This window comes from Acomys minous, assembly GCF_964271855.1.
Source record: "Acomys minous genome assembly, chromosome: 2".
Taxonomy (NCBI): domain Eukaryota; kingdom Metazoa; phylum Chordata; class Mammalia; order Rodentia; family Muridae; genus Acomys; species Acomys minous.
The window spans coordinates 1134933-1158659 of NC_140484.1; the positions used below are offsets into that span (position 1 = coordinate 1134933).

Sequence of the window (23727 nt, forward strand, 5' to 3'; positions counted from 1 at the left end):
GAAGTAAACATTTTTCCTAGCTTGGTGAGTCTAAAATTCTGATGGAAATCAATATCTATCATAGCTCATCTCTGTCAACTTAAAACATCTATCTAGACCTAAAAACATCTTAACCCCTAAACAACTAAGTTTAATTGTAAGACTAAACTATCTTGTCTTCAATCCCATCAGAAACTTGAGAAGGAAAAAACTCAATTACCTGAATGAACCAGAAGTGCAGGTTAGCAGCTTCAAAAAAAAAAAAAAAATCCCACGACAGAAACAGTTTGCTGCCTGAACAGTCACCCAAAACTCTCTATAATGTTGGAGCATCATCTTCAGCCTTCTGGCCCAATATATCTGAGAGACATATTTGTGAGGCAGGAACTATTGAGGACCTGCTTACCCTGTCTTGGCAGAGTTTGGCTGTTGACTCTGCCTGCATCCAAGCTTGCTCATTTTAAAGCAGAACTCTGTCTGTGGCAGAAATGAGGATATTTTGCCCAGTGACGTGTTTGCTACATTTGAAGCCATTTCCATAAGGAGGTTCTTTGATGCTCATCATCTTCTTGAAGTACACTGGGTATTTCTAGGAGCTAACTTGTCTTGTTGTCAAAGAATATTTAAAATATTAAAAGCATCTTTAAATGCCATATTCTGTAGGTCTCTGAGGCTTTTGAAGATTTGATCTATTTTATCTTATCCATCTATAGGATCATATCTATCTGTTAAACATAGGATGTATATTCTCATGATAAAAATAAATTAGTAATTGACATGGCCATGATTTGATCAACTAACAACTAGCTTGTATTACTTAATTATCCTAAACAGCCTGAAATAGCACTTCCAAGGTATTGGAAGTAAATTTTGTATTATAATTGAGTTGTATGGGTTCAATACCTCATATTAGAGTATATATAGATATACACACACATATATGTATATGTGTGTGTGTGTGTGTAGAATAATTTTAAATTTAAATTCTATACCAATGTATCAAAATTAAACTTATCTTGTATCAATATATACAATTCTATATCAATGAATTAAAAATAATCTTATTTGTTAGTAACAAATAAGGCCTTAGGTTGAGGTGTAGATTCAATAATCTACTTTTTATCCTATCATCCCTATATATTTCTATATCCTCTTCTTTATTTTCAACCCCATCTCCATATCTACAAAAGAAAGATAAAGGAAAAGAGAGACATTCCTGAGTCCAACCTTGTTTTCTCTCTGAATAAAACCAATAATAACTTATAACCAACTCCCAATGAAAATAAGCATCTGTAGCCCAAGAGAGCAATCAAAACCCTACCCAACCCCCTTTATGGGAAGTGGGGCGTCGCTCTCTTAAGATTTCTTCTGGCTGATTTGGGGCAAATAGTATCTTCATAGGAGCCTGAATAAAATAGAGGAACCTGGTTAATCAAGCCAGGAATAGCATTTGTGGTCCAGTTTCTAAACGTTGAGAAATTCCAGGCTTAATAGAAGTCCTGTGTGTGACAGTCTGAGCTGCTGGGCCAATTAGGATCAGAAGCTCTCTTTGAAGCTGTCTTAGGAACTGGGAACAGCAACTGAAACTCTTGGGGCTGGAACATGAAGGATGGAGGATCCAGCACGCTGAGAGGAATGAATTCTGTCAGGTCTGATCCATCTTCAGTGTCCAGTTCTTTTGTTCTGGAAACATATAAATTCCTCCAAGTGTTCACGGTTGGTCCTGCAGAGGGGTGACCGCCCATGCTGGGGGCTCTCTGTTTCTGCTAGTTCGTATCGTTTCCCGCTTTCTCCTGTCTTTTAAGATACGCTCTCAAGTCACTTTCAAGTGGACAAACTACCCTCTCAATTGCTTTCTGGGTGCTCCCGTGCCATTGGATCCTTTCCCTTAAATGTGGCTACCTGTACAAAGGTCAGTTTTGCTACAGTTGGAAGCTGGGAAGCAGGGACCTATTTTCCTATCTTTTTATTCCCACCACGTAAGCGTATAGTAGAAAAATTGTGACAACTAATGGTTTATTGGGCAAAATTCTGTAGAAAGGATATCAAAGGGAAAGAGGTGACTGGGGGAGGAGTTGGTACACCTTTCTTGCATACACCAAGCTAAGGCTAAAGGGAAGTCTTAAGGAGCCAAGGTGTTGTCAGTGGCAGGGGCTGGAGAGGTCTCAAAGATGCCAAATTTATCAGTGCTTCCAGGCTCCAATTCCCATGCAAGCAAGAACTCAAGAGAGAGCATAAAGTAAGAAAAATGAAGAAAGTTTAACCCAAAATGAAAGTACACACTCCAGGGATGAGTGAGGTTTTTCTTGAGAGAAAGGTGCATCACCTTGGAGACTGGATAACTCCTTAAGGACAAACGGACATTGAAGAAGGGAAGGACTGCCATGCCCTGAGGCAGGGAAGAATATCTCTCTAGATCCACTTAGAAGATAGAGGCCAGTCTCAAAGGCAGTCGGTCTATTTGTGTCTTCCTTCTCCCATAAGCTGTCACTTAATCACAGTACAGAAAAGAACACACAGGACCTCGGATGGAGAGGTCTTTATGCACAGGTAAAAGCTAGCTGGTAAACCATGATGACGTAAGTGAGGGCAACGTCATTGGGAAACACAGCTCTAACCTCAGAGGAAATGAGATAATTTACCCTGAGCCATGTGTGAGTGACCATCGTATGGAAACAGATTCAAATTGGCCCAAGTAATATATTTCAACATGAAAGTGGCTTTAGGAGATTTTTCTCACAGTCACAGAACAAAAGAAAGTCACAAACCAATATATTTTTCAGATATGTTGGTGAGATCATTAAGTAAATGAATTACAGCTCAGTGGGGAATATTGTGCCATTGGTTTTTCTGATATTAACTGATGATATTCATAGCTTTTGATACACAGAGCGGCCTGTTAATATATTGCAAAATTTTTCTTTTGTTTTGGTTTTCTGATAAATTCTTAATATCACTTTTAGAAATTAATATATAATTACACTACTTTCTCCTACCCTCTTCTCCTTTCGTTCCCTCAACCCCCTTGTTCCTTTTCAAATTCATGACATCTTTGCAACTTCTTTTTCTATAATCATGGTTGATATGAATACAACCTGCTGTGTTTAGTGTTGTTTGTATAAATGCGGTTTCAGGACTGATCACTTGGTGCTGGGGGCACAGTTAGGAGGCTTACCCTGGGGAAAACTGATTCTCCCTTCCTCAACTACCCTTAGTCCTCTTCCGTGTCTGCACCTCTGTTGGTGTTAGCACTGTTCCTGTCTTGTTTCCGCAGCTACCCCGGTGAAGTTTCGTGCGGGTAGCCTCTCTGCTATTACTAGAAGATGCACTCTCACAGAAAACCACTTTGTCCTCTCCTCCGCGCCCCCACCCACCATGTTCTAAGTCTTAGGTGTAGGAGTTGTGCGGTAAGTGTACCTATTGGTGCTGGGCGCCCTGTGATTATTTGTTCCCTACATTTTGAGCAGCTGTGGTTTTCTGTAAAGGTGTCTGTCTGCTTCACAGATAAGAATCTTTGATGAAGGATGAAGCATACTCTTATCTGTGGCTCAGTAAGGATAAGTATGTATGATGTGGTTAGGAAAGTGATGGGAGGAGGTTCTCCTCTTAGATCAACGACCTCACCAGCCCCGGGGCATGAGTTCCCTCATGTTTAGCGGGCCTTAAGCCCAATTAGGAAGCTGTTACTAACTGACAAGATACGAGGGTCACTATTGCACCCTTAGGAATATCGTGCGTGCTGGTCACTGTTTGGTTAACAGACATCACATCTGGGTAGGATTATTAGCTGTTCTCCTCCCTTGTCAGCTTGCAAAGCACCTCCTGGTATGGTTAAAGCTAGTCCTCGGGGTCAACTGCAGCTCAGACCTTTCAGAAGTGTGCCGCTTCTTCAGCAATAGGGATTTACCCTCAATTTCTAAGAGGCAGCCAAGGGTAGTGGCAATAGTTTCTACTGTTTTGGTGGTCTCTTGGACTTCCCTGACCGACAGCTCAGAAGGCAGTTTCTCACATCAGGAGTTTATACGGTAGAAGGATTCTGCACAGGACTGTGAGGGTAGTCACAGGGCTGCACAGAATGCAGGTCAAATCTGAAGAAGGCTAGGAGATATAGTTAATACTATTGTGTCAATGTCACTTCCATAAGATCCCATCATTTACAGGTTATTATCAATGAAGGAAGCTTTGAGAATGGTGAGCAACACACTAAATATTTGCAAGTTATTAGGACTCTTGAATTGTTTCTTAAAAAAGTGTGTGTGTGTATGAGAGAGAGAGAGAGAAAGAGAGAGAGAGACAGACAGACAGACAGACAGACAGACAGAGAGACAGAGACACAGAGAGACAGAGACAGAGAGAGACAGAGACAGAGACAGAGACAGACAGACAGAGAGAGAGAGAGAGACATGGAGAGAGACACGGGGGGGGGGCACACCTATGCCCACAGGTGCAAAGGCCAGAGGAAGCTGGCAGGTGTCCTGCTGTCTCATTCTTCACATTATTTCACTGAGATAGGCTTTCTCACTGAACCTGGAGCTAAGCTGGCAGCCACCAGGCCCTAGAAATCCTCCTGACTCTACTCTGCACACCACACGTGCACACATTCTCTCTCTCTCTCTCTCTCTCTCTCTCTCTCTCTCTCTCTCTCTCTCTCCTCCTCCTCCTCTTTAAAGTGACTATCCTCTTCCACAAACAGAAGCTGAAACAAGGAAAAGTGTGGTATAGTCCCAGCCTCCAACGGCAACTCATCTTAACACATCATGTGTATGTTGCCACTCCTATGTATACAGCAGAATAAAAATTCCCCTAAAATTCCACACGTTTCCTTTTTTCTACCTTTCACAAGAAGGATAGAAGACAGACTTTCAAAGGTGATATCCTGTTCCAGTCCTGTTTATGCCCTCATCTATTACTGATCCTATCCACAAGTCAGGGTGCTTCCCAAGGCTGGATGTGAAGTGGGCAGACCTTGCCTAGGGCATTTTTAAGGGGACACTGTCCTTAACTGGAAGGTCAGAGTAGCTCTGTGGTTCTAAGACATATGCGTGACGCTGGCCCAGTACGATGATGGCTGCTGGGGAGACAAGCAAAGATCATGAGCCATTTTAATATTGTCTATCCCCTTTGCAGAAAGGACAGATCTTTCCTTCTGATAGATTGTGAATTCTGTCTACATAGGCTAAACTTTATAAAGCCTGTTTTAACATTATTTTATTACGTGTTTTATTATATGTATATTTGCATATAATATGTGTACCCATGTCATAATATTGATAGATAACTGTCTAAGCTTCTTAGGCAGGTGAAAAACTAGCCATTTGGAACTACTCTTTTCAGTTTTCCTCCTGACTTCATCAATTCTAGAAGAGCCAGGTCACATGTCCTCAAGCCGTTCACGTCCGAACAACTGTCCACCAACTACTCATCTCCTGAAAACCCCCTGTTTTCAAAGCACCATCCTGGTATTCTGAATCCTAGGTACAGAAATAATAGTGTAGCATGGAAGGTGAAAAGTGCTCTGTGAAGCTGGGAAGATGAACTGGGAATTTATTCTGACACCTATAAACACGGGCAAGGCTGGAAAAGGTGAGAATTGAGATGACAAGTGGCTGGAAAGGCATCGCTGGGCTTTTCCATCAAAAAGGAGCTGTTTGTCAAGACTGACAAGAGTGAAAGCCTGAGAAAGCCGAAGTTGGCTAAGTTTGAAATAACCTGCCCTAGTCTTAATCAAGTGCACAGGGGCACGCCACGGAGCAGAACACTCGTCCGAGGGGCTCTTGCTAGCATACCAAAACCGGCATTTGTCTAGTCTTGAGCGCTTAATAAAGAAAGAGGTTTTTTTTTTTCAACTGAATCTGAATACAAAATATTTTGAGTTGAATACAGAATTTGATGATAATAGATTATTATAAGTTGTATCCTTAAGGCAAGGAGCTGGTAAAATAGCTTCATGGTTAACAGGGTTTGTTGCCAGAAGGCCTGAGTTTAGATCCTAGCACCACATTTGGTTGGTAGCTCCAGATCTGACCTCCACAGGTACCTTCACTCACTTGCACACACACACACACACACACACACACACACACACACACACACACACACACGCACACACACACACATACACACACATGCACAAACACATACGCTTATACACACACACACCTATACACATACTCATAAGTAAATAATAAAAATATATCATATTGATATATGGATAGATATCCATGTATAGGATATATAAATGATGCATACAGTTTTTAAAAGGATGAGAAGGTGAATGTAAGAGAAAAGATAAACACACAAGTCACTGCAAACCTAGGAGAGAATTGAGATGTAATATGAATAAATTAATAAAATATATTAAAGAAAAGCCTAAGAGAGAAAAGCAGAGAAGGTGCTGAAGAAGTTTCTTTTTTGTTGTTTTTGTTTTGTTTTGTTTTTGTTTTTGTTTTTTGAGACATGGTTTCTCCTGTAGTCCTGGCTGTTGTGGACTTACTTTGTAGACCAGGCTGGCCTCGAACTCACAGAGATCTTCCTGCCTCTGCCTCCTGAGTGCTAGGATTAAAGGTGTGTGCCATCACGTCTGGTGAAGTTGTGTTCTTTTGTGTTTGGTTGAAATGTTCTGTAGATATCTAATAGGTCCATTTGATCCATAACGTCAGTTAGTTTCATTATCTCTCTGTTTAGTTTCTGTCTTGATGACCTGTTTATCAGTGGGAACGGCGTGTTGAAGTCTCTTACTATTAATGTGTGGGGTTTGATGTGAGATTTAAGCTTTAGTAATATTTCTTATGTGAATGTGGGTGCCCTTGCATTTAGGGCATAGATGTTCAGAAGTGAGCTGTTATCTTGGTGGATTTTTCCCTTGATGAGTATGAAGTGTCTTTCCCCATATCTTTTGGTTAATTTTGGTTGAAAGTCTATTTTATTAGATAATAGAATGGTTATTCCAGCTTGATTCTTGAGTCTGTTTGCTTCAAAAATTCTGAAGTACTGTCTATCTTTGTTGCTGAAGTATGTTTCTTTTATGCATCAGAATGATGTGTCCTATTTTTACATCCATTCTGTTAGTCTGTTTCTTTTCATTGAGGAATTGAGTCCATTGATGTTGAGAGCTATTAATGGCCAATGATTGCTAATTCATGCTATTTTGATGTTGGCAGTGTGTGTGTGTGTGTGTGTGTGTGTGTGTGTGTGTGTGTGTGTGTGTGTTTCCTTTTCTTTTGCTGATCTGGAATTATCTCCTGTGCTTTCTTCGATGTAGTCAACCTTGTTGGGATGGAGTTTTCCTTCTAGTATTTTCTGTAGGGCTGTATTTGTGGATACATATTAAATTTGGATTGGCCATGGAATATCTTGTTTTCTCCACCTATGATGACTGAGAACTTTGCTGGTTTATAGCCTAGGTTGGCATCTGTGGTCTCTTAGAGATTAATAGAACAGATAGATTATGAATTGTTATGAACTGATGCAGAGAACTGGAACGGGGATGATCAGGATCGAGTGGGGAGGGGAAAGAAAGAGGGGGCAAGGGAGGGACACAGGGAGGGGCAGCTGTGACTAAGGGCCATTTGAGGGTTAACATGGACGCCTCACGCAGCCGGAGCTTCCTAAAGTGTATCATATGTGAAGGTGATCTAAATAAAGTCCTCAAACAGTGGGTGAGACACAGCCCCAGCTGGACCTCTCTTGTCGCCAGATGAAGCTTCCATTGTGGGATTAGGTTACACACAATTAAATTGCTCACTAAATGGTTCCCTTGGGAACCTCCAAACAACCCAGGCTGTTGCCATGACTATACATATGACAGTGAGTCCCCCTTGCTGAAGACAACACGAGAAATAAAGCCGGCGCCTACACAGAGCCTTCACATCTATGTTCTAGAGTCTTCCGTACTCTGCATGTTACCAAAGAAGGAATGTAAACACCAACCCAGACACAAACCCTTTCATCTACAATGGCCTCCCGCCCGTGAGATGTGCTAGGGCAGTGGTGGCACAGAGCTTGTGGGAGTAACCAACCAGCGTCTGATTTGACTCAAGGCTCACTCTGTGAGGTGGAACACATACCCAACACTGCTTGGATGACCAGGTACCTGAGACTAGGTAGCCCAGGGCCCTAGGGCAAAACCAGATACTACTTTCCTAAACAAACAAACAACAAACAGCCCAACAAAAACAGCAATAAAATGGCTCCTAATGGCTGTACTCATAGATCAGTGCCTTGCTCAGCCATCATCAGAGGAGCTTCGTCCAGAGATGCACAGTCAGAGAAGCATCCAGAAGGTGAGAAACCTGGAACACTCAGCAATAAATACGATATCTCCATCAAATCCCTCCCCTCAGAGCTCAGAGGGCCCTGTGGAGGAGTGTCACTATTCTTAATTTTTCTGATGCCATAACTACAACCAATCAATAAAGTCAAACTGTTCACAGGGAATAAAAATAATCTTGACTCTGGCTTGAGCCGAGGTGGGACAATTGCAGTGATGTCTTCTGAGTTCAACACAGCTGAAGATGAACAAATGTCCCAGGAACTAAGTAATCACCATAACTGTGATAAAAGGACCCATGGTCCTGTGTGGGGGAAAGAATATTTTCTTTTTGAGAAAATACAACTACCTCTAATTTTCCATGGTTTATATTTAAAAAAAAAACCTTTTATATTTGACCACGTCCCCTTGATGGGGAGGCCCGATGGCACTCAAAGGATAGCAGGCTACCAAGATGAGACTTGGTACCCTATGATCATATAGAGGGAGAGGAGGTCCCCACTTCAGTCACAGACATAGGGGAGGGGAATAGGGTGAAAGCAGAGGGAGGGAGGAGTGGGTGGATACAAGAGGTGGGATATCAATTGAGATGTAATTTGAATAAATTAATTAAATAAAAAGATAAATTCTACCTAGTTTAAAAAAACTTTTATATTAGAAAAAAAAAAAGAAAACAAAGCTTCATGGAAGTCCACTTCACAAAACCTAAAATGACTGTTAAATACTTACTGTTTGGCCCAGCAATTGCATTTCTAGGAACTGCCCGCCTCCCCGCTCCCCACAAAGTAGCATACAAGCAGAGAGTAGCATTTTTGTAGCAGTGTAGTGCTGAAAAGAAATGCTCCAGCGAACTAGAATGGAGAAGTTGGATATGACATGAAACTCTGTGGGCCAGTAGAACACACGGAGTTGTCTTGTGTGTACTTGCCTAAAAATCTTGGTGGCAAACTGAGTAGAAGATAAGCAGCAGATGAATTGTGATCTTTATGTAAATTAGGTCTGTGGAGACAGACACAGATCTGTGGAAAAGACGGACCTGAGACCGTCCGTTACTCAGCTTTGTCAACAGGAGAGGGAGAGGAGGAGGAGAAAGGGGAGGTGTGAGAGTTGGTCCTGCTATGTATCACGTGACAATCCGGCTCCCATACCTGGAAGATCCACAGGACACATAGGCATGGATGAAGTAGCATCGCTTTTTCTTGTTATTTGAACAACAACAACAACAACAACAGTAAAAACCAGGGGCAAAGAGAGATGGCTCAGTGCATAAAGGACCTCAGTTCCAATCCCCAGAATACACACGAAGCTGGATGTGGTAGCATGTCTGCAGTCCCAGCATTCCTATGGTGAGGTGGGCAGTAGACACAGGAGCATGCTGGGAAGCTGGACAGCCAGCCAGCCCAGCGTAAGCATCAGAGAGCCCGGGCTTAAACGAAGTGGGAAGAGGAAACGTCACCATTTGAAGCTCTGCCCTCTAATATCAGGAGGACCCAGATATTAGAGGGGACCCACAGCACGACCACATCTGCTACATATGTGCAGGGGGTCCAGGCCCAGGTCTAGGTTGGTGGTTCAGTCTCTGTGCTCCCCCGTGGGCCCAGGTTTGTTCACTCTGTAGGCCTCTTCTGGTGTCTTGGAGCCCTCAGGGTCGCTCGGTCCTTCCTCCCACTCTTCCACATGCTTCCCAAGCTCAGCCTCTTGTTTGGCTGGGGGTCTGTCCATCTGTTTCCATCAGCTGCTGGATGAATCCTCTCAAAAGACAGTTAATATTAGGCTCCTGTCTGTGCACACATACTTTTTTAAAAAGGATAATATTTTAAAAACCAAACACTGTAAATGTAATGTCTTTTCTTGCAAATTGCTTTCTGAGTCAGTTATCTGGCTGGTGATAAATGTAAATAAAATAGTCAAAAGTATCTATGGTCTTTCTTTCTTTAGCATTTCTCCATTTCTGCTAGCTATACTTTCTATCTGTCCTCAGGTGTTCGTACTATTTCTCATTCTGGACCTAACTCTCTACCTTTTTCCTCTCAGAGTGTTTCTTTTCGAAGTCTACTGTATAACAAGAAACGGGGGAACCACGTGAGATCGCGCTCGGGCCTTGGCAGCACATGGGAAGCTTGTCCTGCTCACGTGCAGTTTCCTTCTGGGAAAACTTGCAGTGGCTCTGTGTTCTTAGCGAAACGGTAAGCTGTAAGGAGTCTACCCTCCAGTCCTAACTTAGTTAATGCTGCCCCATGTCACTTTGTGTGCCAGGATTGATTGGTGTAACTGGTGTGTCTTACAGTGATACCAGCTTTGTGGGCAGGAACAAGCAACATTTTCTAAAAATGTAATTGTAGTTCTTTTATATTAAAAAAAAGCAACAGAAAAAACTTAAAAATTAAACTAAAAATTAAAAGCATATGGCTCAGTCCGGGCCTCACATTTGATTGGGAAAATGTGTATATAAATTATACCTTTGACTTGCAGGTACTGATCGCTCGTTTTTTAGTTTATGATTACCTCAAATCGGCACAGAGCCTTGTAAATGCATATCCGTGCAGCAGCCACTTATTCCACAGACTCTATGAAATAAGACCCATCTTCCAGGCTCAGTGAAACCCAGAAGAGCTGGGTCTTCCCTGCTATAAATGTATCACATTGCATTTACTGCCTAATAAAGTCTCAGAGAACAAGAGTTGCCCTTCTTTTCACAACTTGATCCTTCACAAATTTACAAATGTAATGCTTTAACCTACTTGAACTCCACATTGGCTCCCTGAGGGAAGATGCTAGCAGGAGAAGGTGTCTGTTCCCGGTTAGCTAGAACAGGCCAGCAGTAGTCTCCTGAATCAGGAGAGGCAGCCTCCTGCCTGAAGGTCTGTGTAGCCAATTAATACTTCAAGGTCATAGCAAGAAGACAGAGAGAGAGAGAGACAGAGAGAGAGAGACAGAGAGAGAGAGAGACAGAGAGAGAGAGACAGAGAGAGAGAGACAGAGAGAGAGAGACAGAGACAGACAGAGAGAGAGAGAAACAGAGAGAGAGAGAGACAGAGAGAGAGAGACAGAGAGAGAGAGAGGAGAGAGAGAGAGAGGAGAGAGAGAGACAGAGAGAGAGAGGGAACTGAGAAGGCATGCCCCAAGGGTGTGATACCAGGAGGCTGGGCACTAGGCAAGGGCAAAGACTCTTATCCAGCTGGAGTCCAAGCCTGCCTGAACACCAAACAGAGATAGACGCTGAGGGATGTGGGCATAGGTGGCATTGTTCCTTGTGTGGGTGGGTGGGGGGCAGGGGCGTTGCTTTCTCTGCAGAGCTTGAGCTTCTTGTTTTGGGCCCGTCTTACCTGGAGAGGGTTGTGACACTTCACACAGCCCCAGGACACATCACAGTAACAAGTTTGACAAGATTCTACTTCTCAAGACCCACCTAGGACTAATAAATTTAGTTCAGTGGTTTAAAAAAAAAGCATAGCTTGGAAACAAACTCCCAAAGAGTTAAACACCTAATGAAGAATCATAATCTTAAATGTAACAACTCGAAAGTGACTTTGGGTAAAAAAAAATATTGTTTTAGATCAATGATATATTCTGGCTGCATAGTTCAGGTCATTCTGAACTGGAGACAGCAATACAGGAAGCTCACATGGGAGGTACAGGGTAAGGAGAGAAAAGGAAAATCAGGCAATGGCCTTTAATATGACTCAGTGGATAACAATGCTTGCTTCACATGTTTCAGAACCTGCAGACAATTCCCAGAGCCCAGGTAAGGGTGGGAGGAAAGAACAGACTCTACAAAGCTGTTCCCTTGTGTGCCATGGCTCAGGTGCCCATACTCAGACATCATGTGCATGCATGTATACAACAATAATAAATGAAGAAAGAAAAAAAAAAAAAGAAGCCAAAGAGGGCCGGGTATGTGCCTAGTTGGCAGGGTGCTCAGTTTGTTCCCCAGCGTGAAGTGTAACATCTTGGTGCTCACCTGTAAATCCCAGCACTTGGAAGGCTCGAGAATCATCCTTAACTGCATATGGACTTCACAAATGAAGGAGGCATTGTCTCCAAACAGGGAGGGATGACAAGGAAGGGCAATGGGAGGTGGAGGGAGGGAGGAATCTGAAGCCTTCATCTCAGAAACAGGGTGGGACGGGGCACGTGCCTCACTCAGCAGGCACACAACTGACGACCTCTGTCTCTATCTCGGAGGTTTGCAGAGTATCCTGATATAAAGTGGGATATTTTCTAAATTATCCGGATATGGTATCCATTTAGTAAAAAAAATGATAAAATAATTAAAGCTGTTTGCTGAACAACTCAAGAGGTTTCTTGGGTTCTGATGATAAAATATGAACGGCTAGGGTCTAATCACATCAGCTTCTATGTCTCGAGGACACAGCTCACTAGCAGCCTTGCTGGCAGTCAGGGTCTATCTTCGTTTTTCCCATTTTCAAAAATAAGCCATGGGATTCACTCAGTAACTCCCAGTGACCTTAGGTTCATTTCTCCCATTTCCCAACAACTCGGCCGCTTATAGAGAGGAAGCCATGCTACTCAAAATGGTAGCAGTGGTATCTCAAAGTGAGTGTGACCCTCACAGACCACACGGCATAGGGACCCCATTACCAACATTTTAATCCAGGCGAAACATCGAGGATTGTGGTTCTTTGTAGACACCCTAAAGGTGTGAAGAAAATGAGTAAAAAAAAAAAAAGGTGGTCCATGGAAGGAAGGAGGGATGGGAGGTGGTCCATGGAGGGGAGGAGGGATGGGAGGTGGTCCATGGAGGGGAGGAGGGATGGGAGGTGGTCCATGGAGGGGAGGAGGGATGGGAGGTGGTCCATGGAGGGGAGGAGGGATGGGAGGTGGTCCATGGAGGGGAGGAGGGATGGGAGGTGGTCCATGGAGGGGAGGAGGGATGGGAGGTGGTCCATGGAGGGGAGGAGGGATGGGAAGTGGTCCATGGAGGGGAGGAGGGATGGGAGGTGGTCCATGGAGGGGAGGAGGGATGGGAGGTGGCCCATGGAGGGGAGGAGGGATGGGAGGCAAGGAAACGGTGACAGGCTGGGCTTAACGAGACTGTTCTCAAGCTACTCTCACCCAAATCTACTGCCTGTGAAATGAGATTGTATCTTTTAAATATATAGGTGAGCCACACCCACCACCCTATGATACCTCTTTAGTACCATGGGGCAAGGAGCTCAAACCATTAAGGGTCTTGATTAACAAGTGAACAAAAGACGTGTCCTAGGTTTGGGGATTGAAATGCTAGTTGGTCCTTGTTTTAATAACGGCTCCGGAGGCCTCTCTAGCTCCGATACAGATGAAAAACCATAATCCCCCCACCCCCCTTGGCGAAGACTTACACAGAAAAGCTTGCCAGTGAAGTGTGTTTGCAGTGGTAATGTGCTTGCGTGAACATTTTGGGAAATATTTGCTTATTCCTCACAACAAATATTTGGCACAGCCACTAAGTCTAAAATAGTAGCTAAAACCAGCATGGAGGTATCGGAGAGGCAGACTGTAAACAGCGCGTTTCAGTGCAGTGCAGCTTGAGCTTGGAACTGTACTGAAAGTGTAGGAAACACTTCCCCCACCCCCACCACCACCCCAGTGCTTCCGAGAGAAGAGATGGAAACATGCAATCATCTGCACGGTGTGTAATTAAACGCAACCACGCATCATGCCAATAGAAGCTCTTGCTTTAGGCTTTGCTAGAAAAGTCACTTTCCTTTAGCTTGTTTACAGTGTTCTTCGCTGCAGTGGGGGTAATAACTGCGCACCAACAAACCAGCAGTCAGAGGACTGCAAATACCTCGTCTTTACTCAGCCCTCTGTTTGAACCCCAGTTCCTCTACTCACTGATTTTGTGACCTTGGGATTAACCCATTCCACATGAAGACCAGGACAGGATGCAACTCACGTCCCTCAGAGCTTCCGTCAGCTGGGAATACGGACAGGGAATGGCTTTTGCTTTTGTCTGGTTGTTACTGCTAGAAATATTTAGAGGGAAAAACAGCTGAAGCCTTCATGATGTTTTGTCTCTGGGTGTGAAGAAGTCAGGGACTAGGAATACTGTTTTCCCTGTGTGTTCAAATACAGTGAGTCCAGAACAAGCCAAGTAACCGGGAAGTTTAGTTCAGAAAAGATTTGGCTTTTGAGATAACTAGAAAAGATTTGTTCCTAGAAGGTAAGCTGACCTACCAAACTACTAATGGATTGACTTGTGCTTGAAGACCTTGGCCTTGACTCATGCTCGTCCCACGCCATCACACTACAGCCTAGTCTCACTGACCCACTCCACCCCCACCCTGCCACCCCCACTCTGAAGTCACCAGCCTTGCACCGACTCCCTTTCCACTTTGAGACCCCGCTGAGACTCTGCTACGGCGGCTCTCTCTCTGGCCATAGTAGATCTAAGAGAAACCTCTTGGCTTAGACCAGTCCGATTCTGAGAGTGTGAAGAGAATTAACACCCAGTGCATCCCTCGGTCTTCAGCATGCGTGGTAGTATTCTGGACGCTGAAATTACAGCATGTATGTCTTTGTGACTGAAGTCTTTTAATAACCTGCTCAAAGCCCTCATCAACCGTAGCTCGTCATGGGCATGGGAGTTTTCTTAAATAGACCTGTTGTTTGAGACACCCCTATCTCTTTGGAAGACTTATTAGTGTTCAGTAGAGAAAAACAAAAGGATCCTCTTTGGTAACAGTGCGAGGGGTCTTTCATGCTGCTGTTGCTCTGGCTGGCTGTGTTCTTATCTCCTGCCCTGGTGGCTATAACTCTCAGCAGTCAGTGATGCCTGACTCCTAGAGACTCAGCTTCCCCATTAGTGTTTGAGTTCTAAACCCTTCCGTGGTGTAATAGCATCAATGTTCTCTTGTAAACTGCTTCCTCTTGTAAACTGCGCTCGCTTCCTCATGGAGCCTCGGGGACCACTGAGGAGGGTGTCACAGCTGCCAATATACAAACATGTGAAGGAACTGCTTATTTTCGTTCTTGCCCCTTAGTGTAATACGCTGTGTGGATAATAGACCTTTGTAATAAGAATGTTGTATAGTGCACTGTTTTTAAATGTATAAGATAAGCCCAGTTGGGTGGTGGTGGCGCACGCCTTTAATCCCAGATCTTGGGAGGCAGAGGCAGGCGGATCTCTGTGAGTTTGAGGCCAGCCTGGTACCTACAGAGTGAGTTCCAGGACAGCCAAGGCTACACAGAGCACCCTTGTCTCGAAAAACAAAAACATAAACAAAAAAGAAAAGAAAAAAGAAAGAAAGAAAGAAAGAAAGAAAAAGAAAAAAGCAAGCAAGCCCATCAAAGATATGCACTTTAAATCTTTATTTTTGCAGTGCTAGGGATCGAGCCCAGGATCGTATACATGGTAGGGAAATGCTTTACCTCAAAGTTACACCAAGCCTACATTTATAAGTCAAAACAGAGAACTAACCAATTGTAAACCTATTAACCAACAGACTAACATAATTTATCACCACGTTCCAGTCAGGACCATTAAGGAATAAAATGTTGCAACCAGACATCTCTGTGTGTTTTTTTTTTCTTGCTGTTGTCTCCAAATCATTTTTAGTCCAGTGCCTTAAAAGCAGATGTGTAGCCACCGATCTGGCTAGTGTGAGGTAAGGTGTGAAGCTTATATATGCCAGCACAAACAGGGTTATGTCTCCTAATATGTTCTATGACACATCTTAAAGACCATTGCCATATTGGGTGGGATCCAAAGAACAGAGTGAAAAATATTTATAGCATATGAGTGTAATGAAAAAAATGTAATCATGAACCAACAGCACACTAAACTGGTAGGACGCAGTTTACGTTAGATCATAAGAATAAATATCAAAAATATAGGCGATATTTTTGAAAAAAAAAACAACCAGCAGTAAAAAATTTATTTATAATACAAACCAGATACTCCAAAATAATTTGTGGTTTACTTAATTCTTACCGTTCATCCTATATTCTTTTGAATAAGCTGAAGGAAGGCACCCGAGTAACTACCTCAGCTGGTTTTGATTTTGATTCAGAGTTCCCAGCAAGATGAAAACTCTAGGCTATATAACAAAAAGAGATGGCATGTCCTTTTTAGAAATTTAGATTCCCCTTCAATATAGCTACATATTAAAAAGAAATGTATTACAATAAATTCCTATATTCCTGAATTATCTTATTATTTCTGGGCAAACAGTAATTGCATAGAAATTCCAAGTAGAGAATGATCACGCTGCCTCTTACATGTTCAACTGTGTGCACTCACAGAAAATCATTACAGTAACAAAGCCAGCTGCATGTAATAGAAAGTAAATGATTTACAAGGTTACTGTGAGAAACTACTTTATTTTGTATTATCATAAAAAGAACAGAACTGAATATTTGCATGACAAATGGAAGAATCCAGAAATTCCAAATGCAACTTGGCTTAAAAAAAAAATTAAATGGATACTAAGGCGGAAGGTGATCTAAAAAGCCCACTTCACTAGAGAACATTAGCATTTAGAATTTGCGAAGTTATCATTTGTCTGGCAGTTGAAAGAAGAACATCTACTAGAAGGAGTTTAAATACTCAGAGTAAAGCCTGTTCCTGTTGTAAACTTCAACGACGTTGAAAACGGTCCGTTAGGTGGAACTCTATTTCACTTAAGGAGAATGCATTTTTGTTCCTAAATGAAGCTTGACCCTGAAATTTGAACCACACCAGAAGCCTTAGATGTCTGTGTTTTAATGTGTTTTATATATTTATCAATCAAAGCATCTGCCTGCCAACAGTGCAGTGCAAAGGGACTGGCCTCTCATTCCATCCCAAGTAGGCTAGGGAAAGCAGTGCCTTTGCTAACTCAGAACCCCAGTTCTCCCCCTCTACCCAGACACAGCCACGGGTCACAGAATCAGAGCTATCAGGACGGCCCACCCCAGGAAAAAGAGCTGGGTTCATGAGACTCTCTCCCTCCCTCCCTCCCTCTCTCTCTCTTCCCCTCCCTCCTTCCTCCCCCCCCTCCCCCACCCCTTCCCCAGCCATCTCTCAGGCATGGGGAAAAGCTGAAAGCCCATAGTCACTGCTGCAGGGCTCCTGGCAGAGCTAAGGACTATCAAGAGGAGGCACAGGTCGGGAACACTGGAGTTCTGTGAGGCAAAGTGGAGGTTCCAGGCGACAGGAGGGAGAGGAGCCACATCGATGGTGGATCACCCACACCAGCCACAGGATCTTGCTGCTGAGATCACCACCCTCCAGCCCAGAACTCCAATTTGGCTTAAGCAACCATGAAATTTCTTGTGTCTGATTTTGCTCCACTTATATCAATATAATAAAACCATTCTAAACAAATTAGTTGCCATAATTATCTGGTTCCTGCAGCTAAAGAACTTCTAATTATATACATATGTGTTAATTATATGTAGCCTATACAAAACATAACAATAGATTATGTAATTATATATAATACGTTCATGAATTATAACATAGTAGCATACTATGGAATATTTATAGAATTGTAATGATATAGTAAACATGAAATTACAGATAGTATGTATGTTTTATATTATACACTGTGTTTATAAAAGTAGAGGTTCTTGGATAAGCCAGTAGATCAGAGAGAGGTCCCAGGACTCAAACTTTTCTGACTGCAAGGCACAATGAGCGTCTTTTGTAGAAGCTGTCGCTTTAGAGTTCTCTTTTGCCCTTGTGCTTCCTTAGAGATGTAACAAATTCTAGATGCCCGATAAGCTCGGCGGCGGGTGCGCTGGATGAATGTGGAACATATTTAAAGCGTAATTGAAAAAGTATAGAAATGAGTGGAGCGAAGCAGCTTTGGTTTCTGTCTTCATTAGTTTGCACCATCTGTCACAACAACACAGTAGAGCACCATGCCTGACACCACACCAGAGAAGACCGACACTGAACCTCCAGCTTCTTCTATGGTGTCATTGTGCTGCACAAGTAAACATCAATTTTGTTTGATGAAAAGTATCAAGTGGGGATGATTGGCTCAAATAAGATGAGGACTGAATGCTGGTGTTGGTGATGTATAGATGTAGGATGAAGACAAAAATCTGATTGGGGCATGTTTAAGAGAGAATGGAGGAATCAGCAAGCATGGGCAAGTCTGCCAAAAAGGTTTGCTCTTAAGAGAAGTAGCTACCAAGAATGCAGAAGGGACATGTGTGAGCAAGTGTATGTGTGTGTGTGTGTGTGCACGTGTGTGTGTCTGTTGTATGTGTGCATGTGCACGTGTGCATGTGTGTCTGTCTGTATGTGTGTATCTGTCTGTATATGTGTGTCTGCTGTATGTGTGCATGTGCACGTGTGCATGTGTGTCTGTCTGTATGTGTGTGCATGTGTTCGCATGTGTGTGTCTGTGCATGTGCACATATGAATAGGTCAGAAAACAAAGCTGAGTGTGGTTTTCCAACTGATGTTCCACACTCTCTTATCTTTTCACACTGTTCTGGAACTTGCCAAGGAAGACAGGCTGGCCAGCAGCAATCCCTGGGGACCCACCTGGGCCTGTCTCTGCCTCTGTAGTACCGGAAGGAAGGTGGCTGCCACCACGCCTTGCTTCTTTAGTTTCCTTAATGTGGGCTCTTGGATTGAAGTCAGATCTTCATGTTTGCAAGGCAAGCATTTTATTGACAAAGCACTCTCTGTGGCCTCTTTCTTAAATAAATAAAAAAACTTCTAAGTATTGGAGCTCTATTTGTATTGATGAGGTTGATACAGCAGAGAAGTAAACTCTGAAGATGTGGGAGAGAGAAGCGGTAACTGCAGTTGCCAACAGCTGGAGATGGAGGGGTGAGGCCGGCAGACTGTGTGCATAAACTGCCCTCAGATGGGAACAGACAGGTGGCCCAGCAGAACACAAAAGGAGAGACAAAGAGAGAGCTGGGTTCCTTCATGAAATATATTGCTGTGATTAGAACCCAGAAGTTGTATTAATTTTGTCAGAGTCCTCATCAAAACATGACTTCTCACTATGGTTGCAATCCAACAAGAGCCTAGATATCTTTCTGTTATGCTGTTAGAATTCCACTCAACTCTGTGCAGTTAGTTCCCAGGACAACGTTCACTAGTCACCACTGAAGAACAGACAGAACAGGAGACCACCTCATGACAAACAGAAAACCCCTCAAGTCCCTCAGCTCTGGCCAGCACTCCCCTTTGCTTATAATGCGATATCTCTTATGTCAGGGGTGTGAGCGCAGATGATGCATTCAGGGGCTAAGTTAGGAAATACGTAGCTGCTGCCCTACACACGTTCCAACATAATTTCTATCTTGGCTCCCTTGTGTCTTTTCTTATCAAAATCAGTCCAGAAAATGCTATTTTAGGAAGCATCCAATCCTTCAGGATTTAAAGCATAAATAATAATACAAATGTAGTTTCAGTTTCCTCCTTTTTAATCCTCTCTGGAACAAAAAACTAAGGCTGAAACTGAGGCCCAGATAAAAGTCCGAGCAGTATCTGTCGGTGTCCATCCCCACTGTTTATCCCAATAAAAGGAAGTGGTAGGTACAAGGAATCTGTCACAGTCAGTCTCTGATCCTGATTTGTATCTTGTAAATCTTTCTGATCCTACCTTGGAGGATCTTTTATGCCCACCCGTGGTGTCCCTGCAAGTGTTATGGCCAGCAGAGAAACAACCCACAAAAAGGCAAGAAGAAAAACTCAGTTCAGCCTGACTTAGTCAGTGCTAGGTCAAACTCTGGGAGTCTGATGCCAGAAGGTTGATTGCCAGCATGTTTAAATACAGTATAACCCACAAAAACGTGCCGTACACTCTCCGGTGCATAAAGAGGCATGATGACATTGAAACTCAAGTCAAAGTACACTTCGTTTTATCCAAGAAGATGGGTTCTAGAGACAGGCCACCAGGGACCTAAGGAAGGGATTTGCCATGGTCTTTGTCATGCAGTAGCAAAGAGGTCTTTTAGGCTATTGGCCACCTCTGGTCCTGGTTGTGAGAGGTTGGGGGAGGCCCTGGCTATATAGATAATGTAAGGGTCATTTAGAGTACTACTAGCCACCTACTGTCCTGGTTGTGGGAGCTGGGTATGTCCTGGCCATACAGATAACACAGATCACCTTGTTGCTAATTGCCTCCAATTCCCAGCCTTCTGAATGGAAAACAGATTATCCATCCTTTCCTCTGAAGGACAATATTGCATGCTTAATGCTCCTGGTTTTCCTCATCATCTCTGGGTACAAGGACCTTTGTGCTCCCAACTCCCGTCAGCTCTCCCTCTCCAACACCTTCACAGCTTTTGAGGGAGATGAACCATTCAGAGCATCTCTGGTGCTTTTTGGGTAGGAGGTTCAGCAGGATGCCTCAGACCTCTGCTCAGGACCCTCTTGCCTTTAACCACTCCATCACTTCTGTGGCTGCCTCAAGTAAATATGGTGCTTGGGATTGAAGAGTGCCAGATTAGACTCACTGTCAAGGTCCCATCTGAAAAGCAAGTTGCGACGTACACCTTCATTTTAACAAGTATATTCACCTGGAGTCTCATCATCAGTGTGCCCTTTCTGCAGGCTCACTTCATTCATCTAGCTGTGTTGATCTGCTTTGCCAGCCTGATCTTTGGCCTACAAGAGGGAATCTTTGTCCAACCTGCCTCCTTTATGGAATGCATTCTACGCTGCACTCCAGGATCCTACACTGAAGTCCAGACTGGCCTTGAACTCATCACCCTTAGTCTTCACATTAGTTACTTCATAGGCTTTGGCTGTTACATCTTGTCCTGTTGTCTACTCTGAAACGGGAGAGTGGGAACTGACTTTTTTGTCCACATTGGCTTTCCTTACCCCTTTCTTTTCTGAGGCTCTCTAAGTATAGCTCACCTCGCACTTGTCTGAAACTAGAAGGTCACGAGGAGACTGCCAATTACTCGGAATGGGAAAGGTATAAATGGCATAAGCTGTTATCAAGTCATTATCAACCTTATAAGCACAGGAGCTTGTTAAGGCGTGTGTTTCTAAGGCGGCACTGGGGTTGCCCTCCCAGAATAAGTTTAAATTTAGCCTCCATTTTATAGTGTTTTCTTTGGTTTTGCAACAGCCATCAGTTTTAGCTCTTCACAAGGGTTCATCTATATTGCTAATGAGTTATTTTTTTCTCCTGCAAGTGCCCTTCCTTATAATATTGAGTAGGCTCTGATATAGTTTGAATGATGGCAAACAAGAATTTTCTTGCTTTTAAATCTGTTCAACTCGTATCATTTTAAGCAAACACTGATGCTTGGGGAAAATGTGGGAATACTAATGCATATGTAGTTAATAGATACAAACCTGAACCATGGTAAATTTTCTTAGTTAATACATTTTTTTTGTTTATAAAAGACTCTCCCATCTGGAGTGTTCTCTGTCCTGTAACAAATGTCTAATGTTGATTGAGATGGTGGATCTGCTTTGATCTCCTGGATGACAACAGCGTTTTTCTACAACAGACAGTTGGTTAGCATCTCCTCTTCTTGTCACGGATGCAGAGATGGTTCATAGAGGCCAGGATGGCTCCTTCTCTGTGCATAATGTCCACTAATACCTTCCAGTCCCTCTGCCATTTATTGATCCTGAACAGCGCAGTACAGATTGCTGCTTTCTGGAGAATGCCGTGGGCTGCAAATAGGTCACTTAGCTTCGTCGCTGTGTTCACACTAAAGCAGAGTTAGGCCCTGGCATCTCCTTAAGGATGCTTAGGCAATGTTTATGGGCAATTGAAGTACAAGAGTTGTTGAAAGGACATGGAGAGCTTGCTCCAAGTGTCCCATGGTATCTTGAAAAGAATGACGCTGAAGACAATCTTGTGCTTAATCTTGTTTTGGCTTTTGAGACAGTCTAGGATCCTTGTGGCAGCTGCACAGTGGTTGTAGCTGTAGCTGTCAATGGTCCTTCTCTTAGGACAACCAGTAGGGACTCCAAAGACAACCTGACTCACAATGTGTAAGAAAAGATGCACTAGCTCCTAAGCCAAAATATGCTTCCCAAATACTCAGATGGACTAAGTAATTGTTCAGTTCAGTTGAAAATTACTTCAGGCAAGACAGTTTGAAATCAGACCTTGAGACAAGAAAAGCTTGACCTGTATCACTCAAAATAACATCTCTTCCCTACCCCAGCTTTACATAAAGTCATAAAATATAAGAAATAAGACAAAATTTAACAAATACCTTTAAAGATTCAGTTAGTAGAAATGCAGACAGGACCTGTAGGGTGAAGAACGACGTCATCATATTTTTTGAGAGTAGCTTGCCAGTTAGACAGTTATATACTCTTCAAATCAATCCACATTCTAGAAATCTATACATTCTATGCAGATCATTAAAACTCTTAAGAAATTCTTCTCCTCCTCCTGTTTTTGTTGTTTTGTCTTTTCAAAACAGGGTTTCTTTGTATAGCCTTCGCTATCCTGAGCTTGATTTGTAGACCAGGCTGGCCTCATACTCAGGAGATCTGCTTGCTTCTGCCTCCAGAGTGCTGGGATTACAGGTGTGCGCCACTACGCCTGGCTGCCGCCTCCTCCTTCTTGTTTTACAAAGTACAATGACAGTGAGCCAGTTTTTTCAATGTGTGTGTGTGTGTGTGTGTGTGTGTGTGTGTGTGTGTACATACACTTATTCAGGGTACATGTAGAGGTCAAAGTACAACTTTATGGAGTCTACTCTCTCCTGTAACCTTTAGTAGGTCCCAGGGAGTGAACTCAGGCCATCAGGTTTGCACAGAAACTGCTTCCACTCCCTGCGCCATCTTGCCAGCAAGGACAATGAGTGCAGTTACTCTGATAACAATTGGGCTCAGGAATTATCAAGCTTCCAAACGTCTCTCTAAATCATGTAAGTGGTGGCATTCCGAAGACTGAATTCTCAAGATGATTCATGATGGGACAGCTGACACTGGAGGAGAAATCACTGAGAGTCCTCTGTTCTTCAAGAACAAGCCTTAGTTTTCAGCAAGTGGTACTTTGAGAACCCTGCAATTAGAAGGTGCTCATGAGGCTCAGGCGGATGAAGAGTTAGCAGGTCTACAGCCTGTGGGTTCATAGAGCCAAGATAACAACTCTTCTGGTGTGTAGGCCTATGGGCTCTTTCCTCATTGTCACTCACAGAATTGTTATTACGAGAGAGGCGTTAGGGGAAAGTGACGGCACAGTAGAAAAGGTGTGTACCACCAAGACGGACGATCTGGCTCATTCCCTGGGACCCACATGGTAGAAGGAAATCAACACCTGCAAGCTGACCTCTGACCTCCACACATGTGTTGTGGCATGTTCCCTGCCCAATAACTAGCTAACTAAATATATTTTTATAAGAAGTATTATTTTAAAAAAAACTCTCTGTGCATGTTCATAAGGAGACAATTTGTTTATCTACAAACCGTTGTTTATGATAGCTGAAAATTGGAAACAATTTAAATGTTCTTTGGGAGGACAAAAGATCAAATGGGGTTTATTCATCTTATCCAATACCGTATAGCAGTTGTCATAAATGCATTCCTGTTCTGTGAA

General features: G+C 43.2%; 1 long non-coding RNA gene across 1 annotated transcript in view; it reads left to right on the top strand.

Annotated features, from left to right (window-relative positions):
- The window catches only part of LOC311581910, a 118892-nt gene extending 107910 nt beyond the window's left edge, over window positions 1–10982 (top strand). The window contains exons 3-5 of the long non-coding RNA XR_014773929.1: window positions 8191–8261; window positions 10283–10434; window positions 10721–10982. This is a non-coding gene — a long non-coding RNA (uncharacterized lncRNA). The remainder of the gene's footprint in view (window positions 1–8190; window positions 8262–10282; window positions 10435–10720) is intronic.
- The last annotated feature ends 12745 nt before the right edge of the window (window positions 10983–23727 follow it).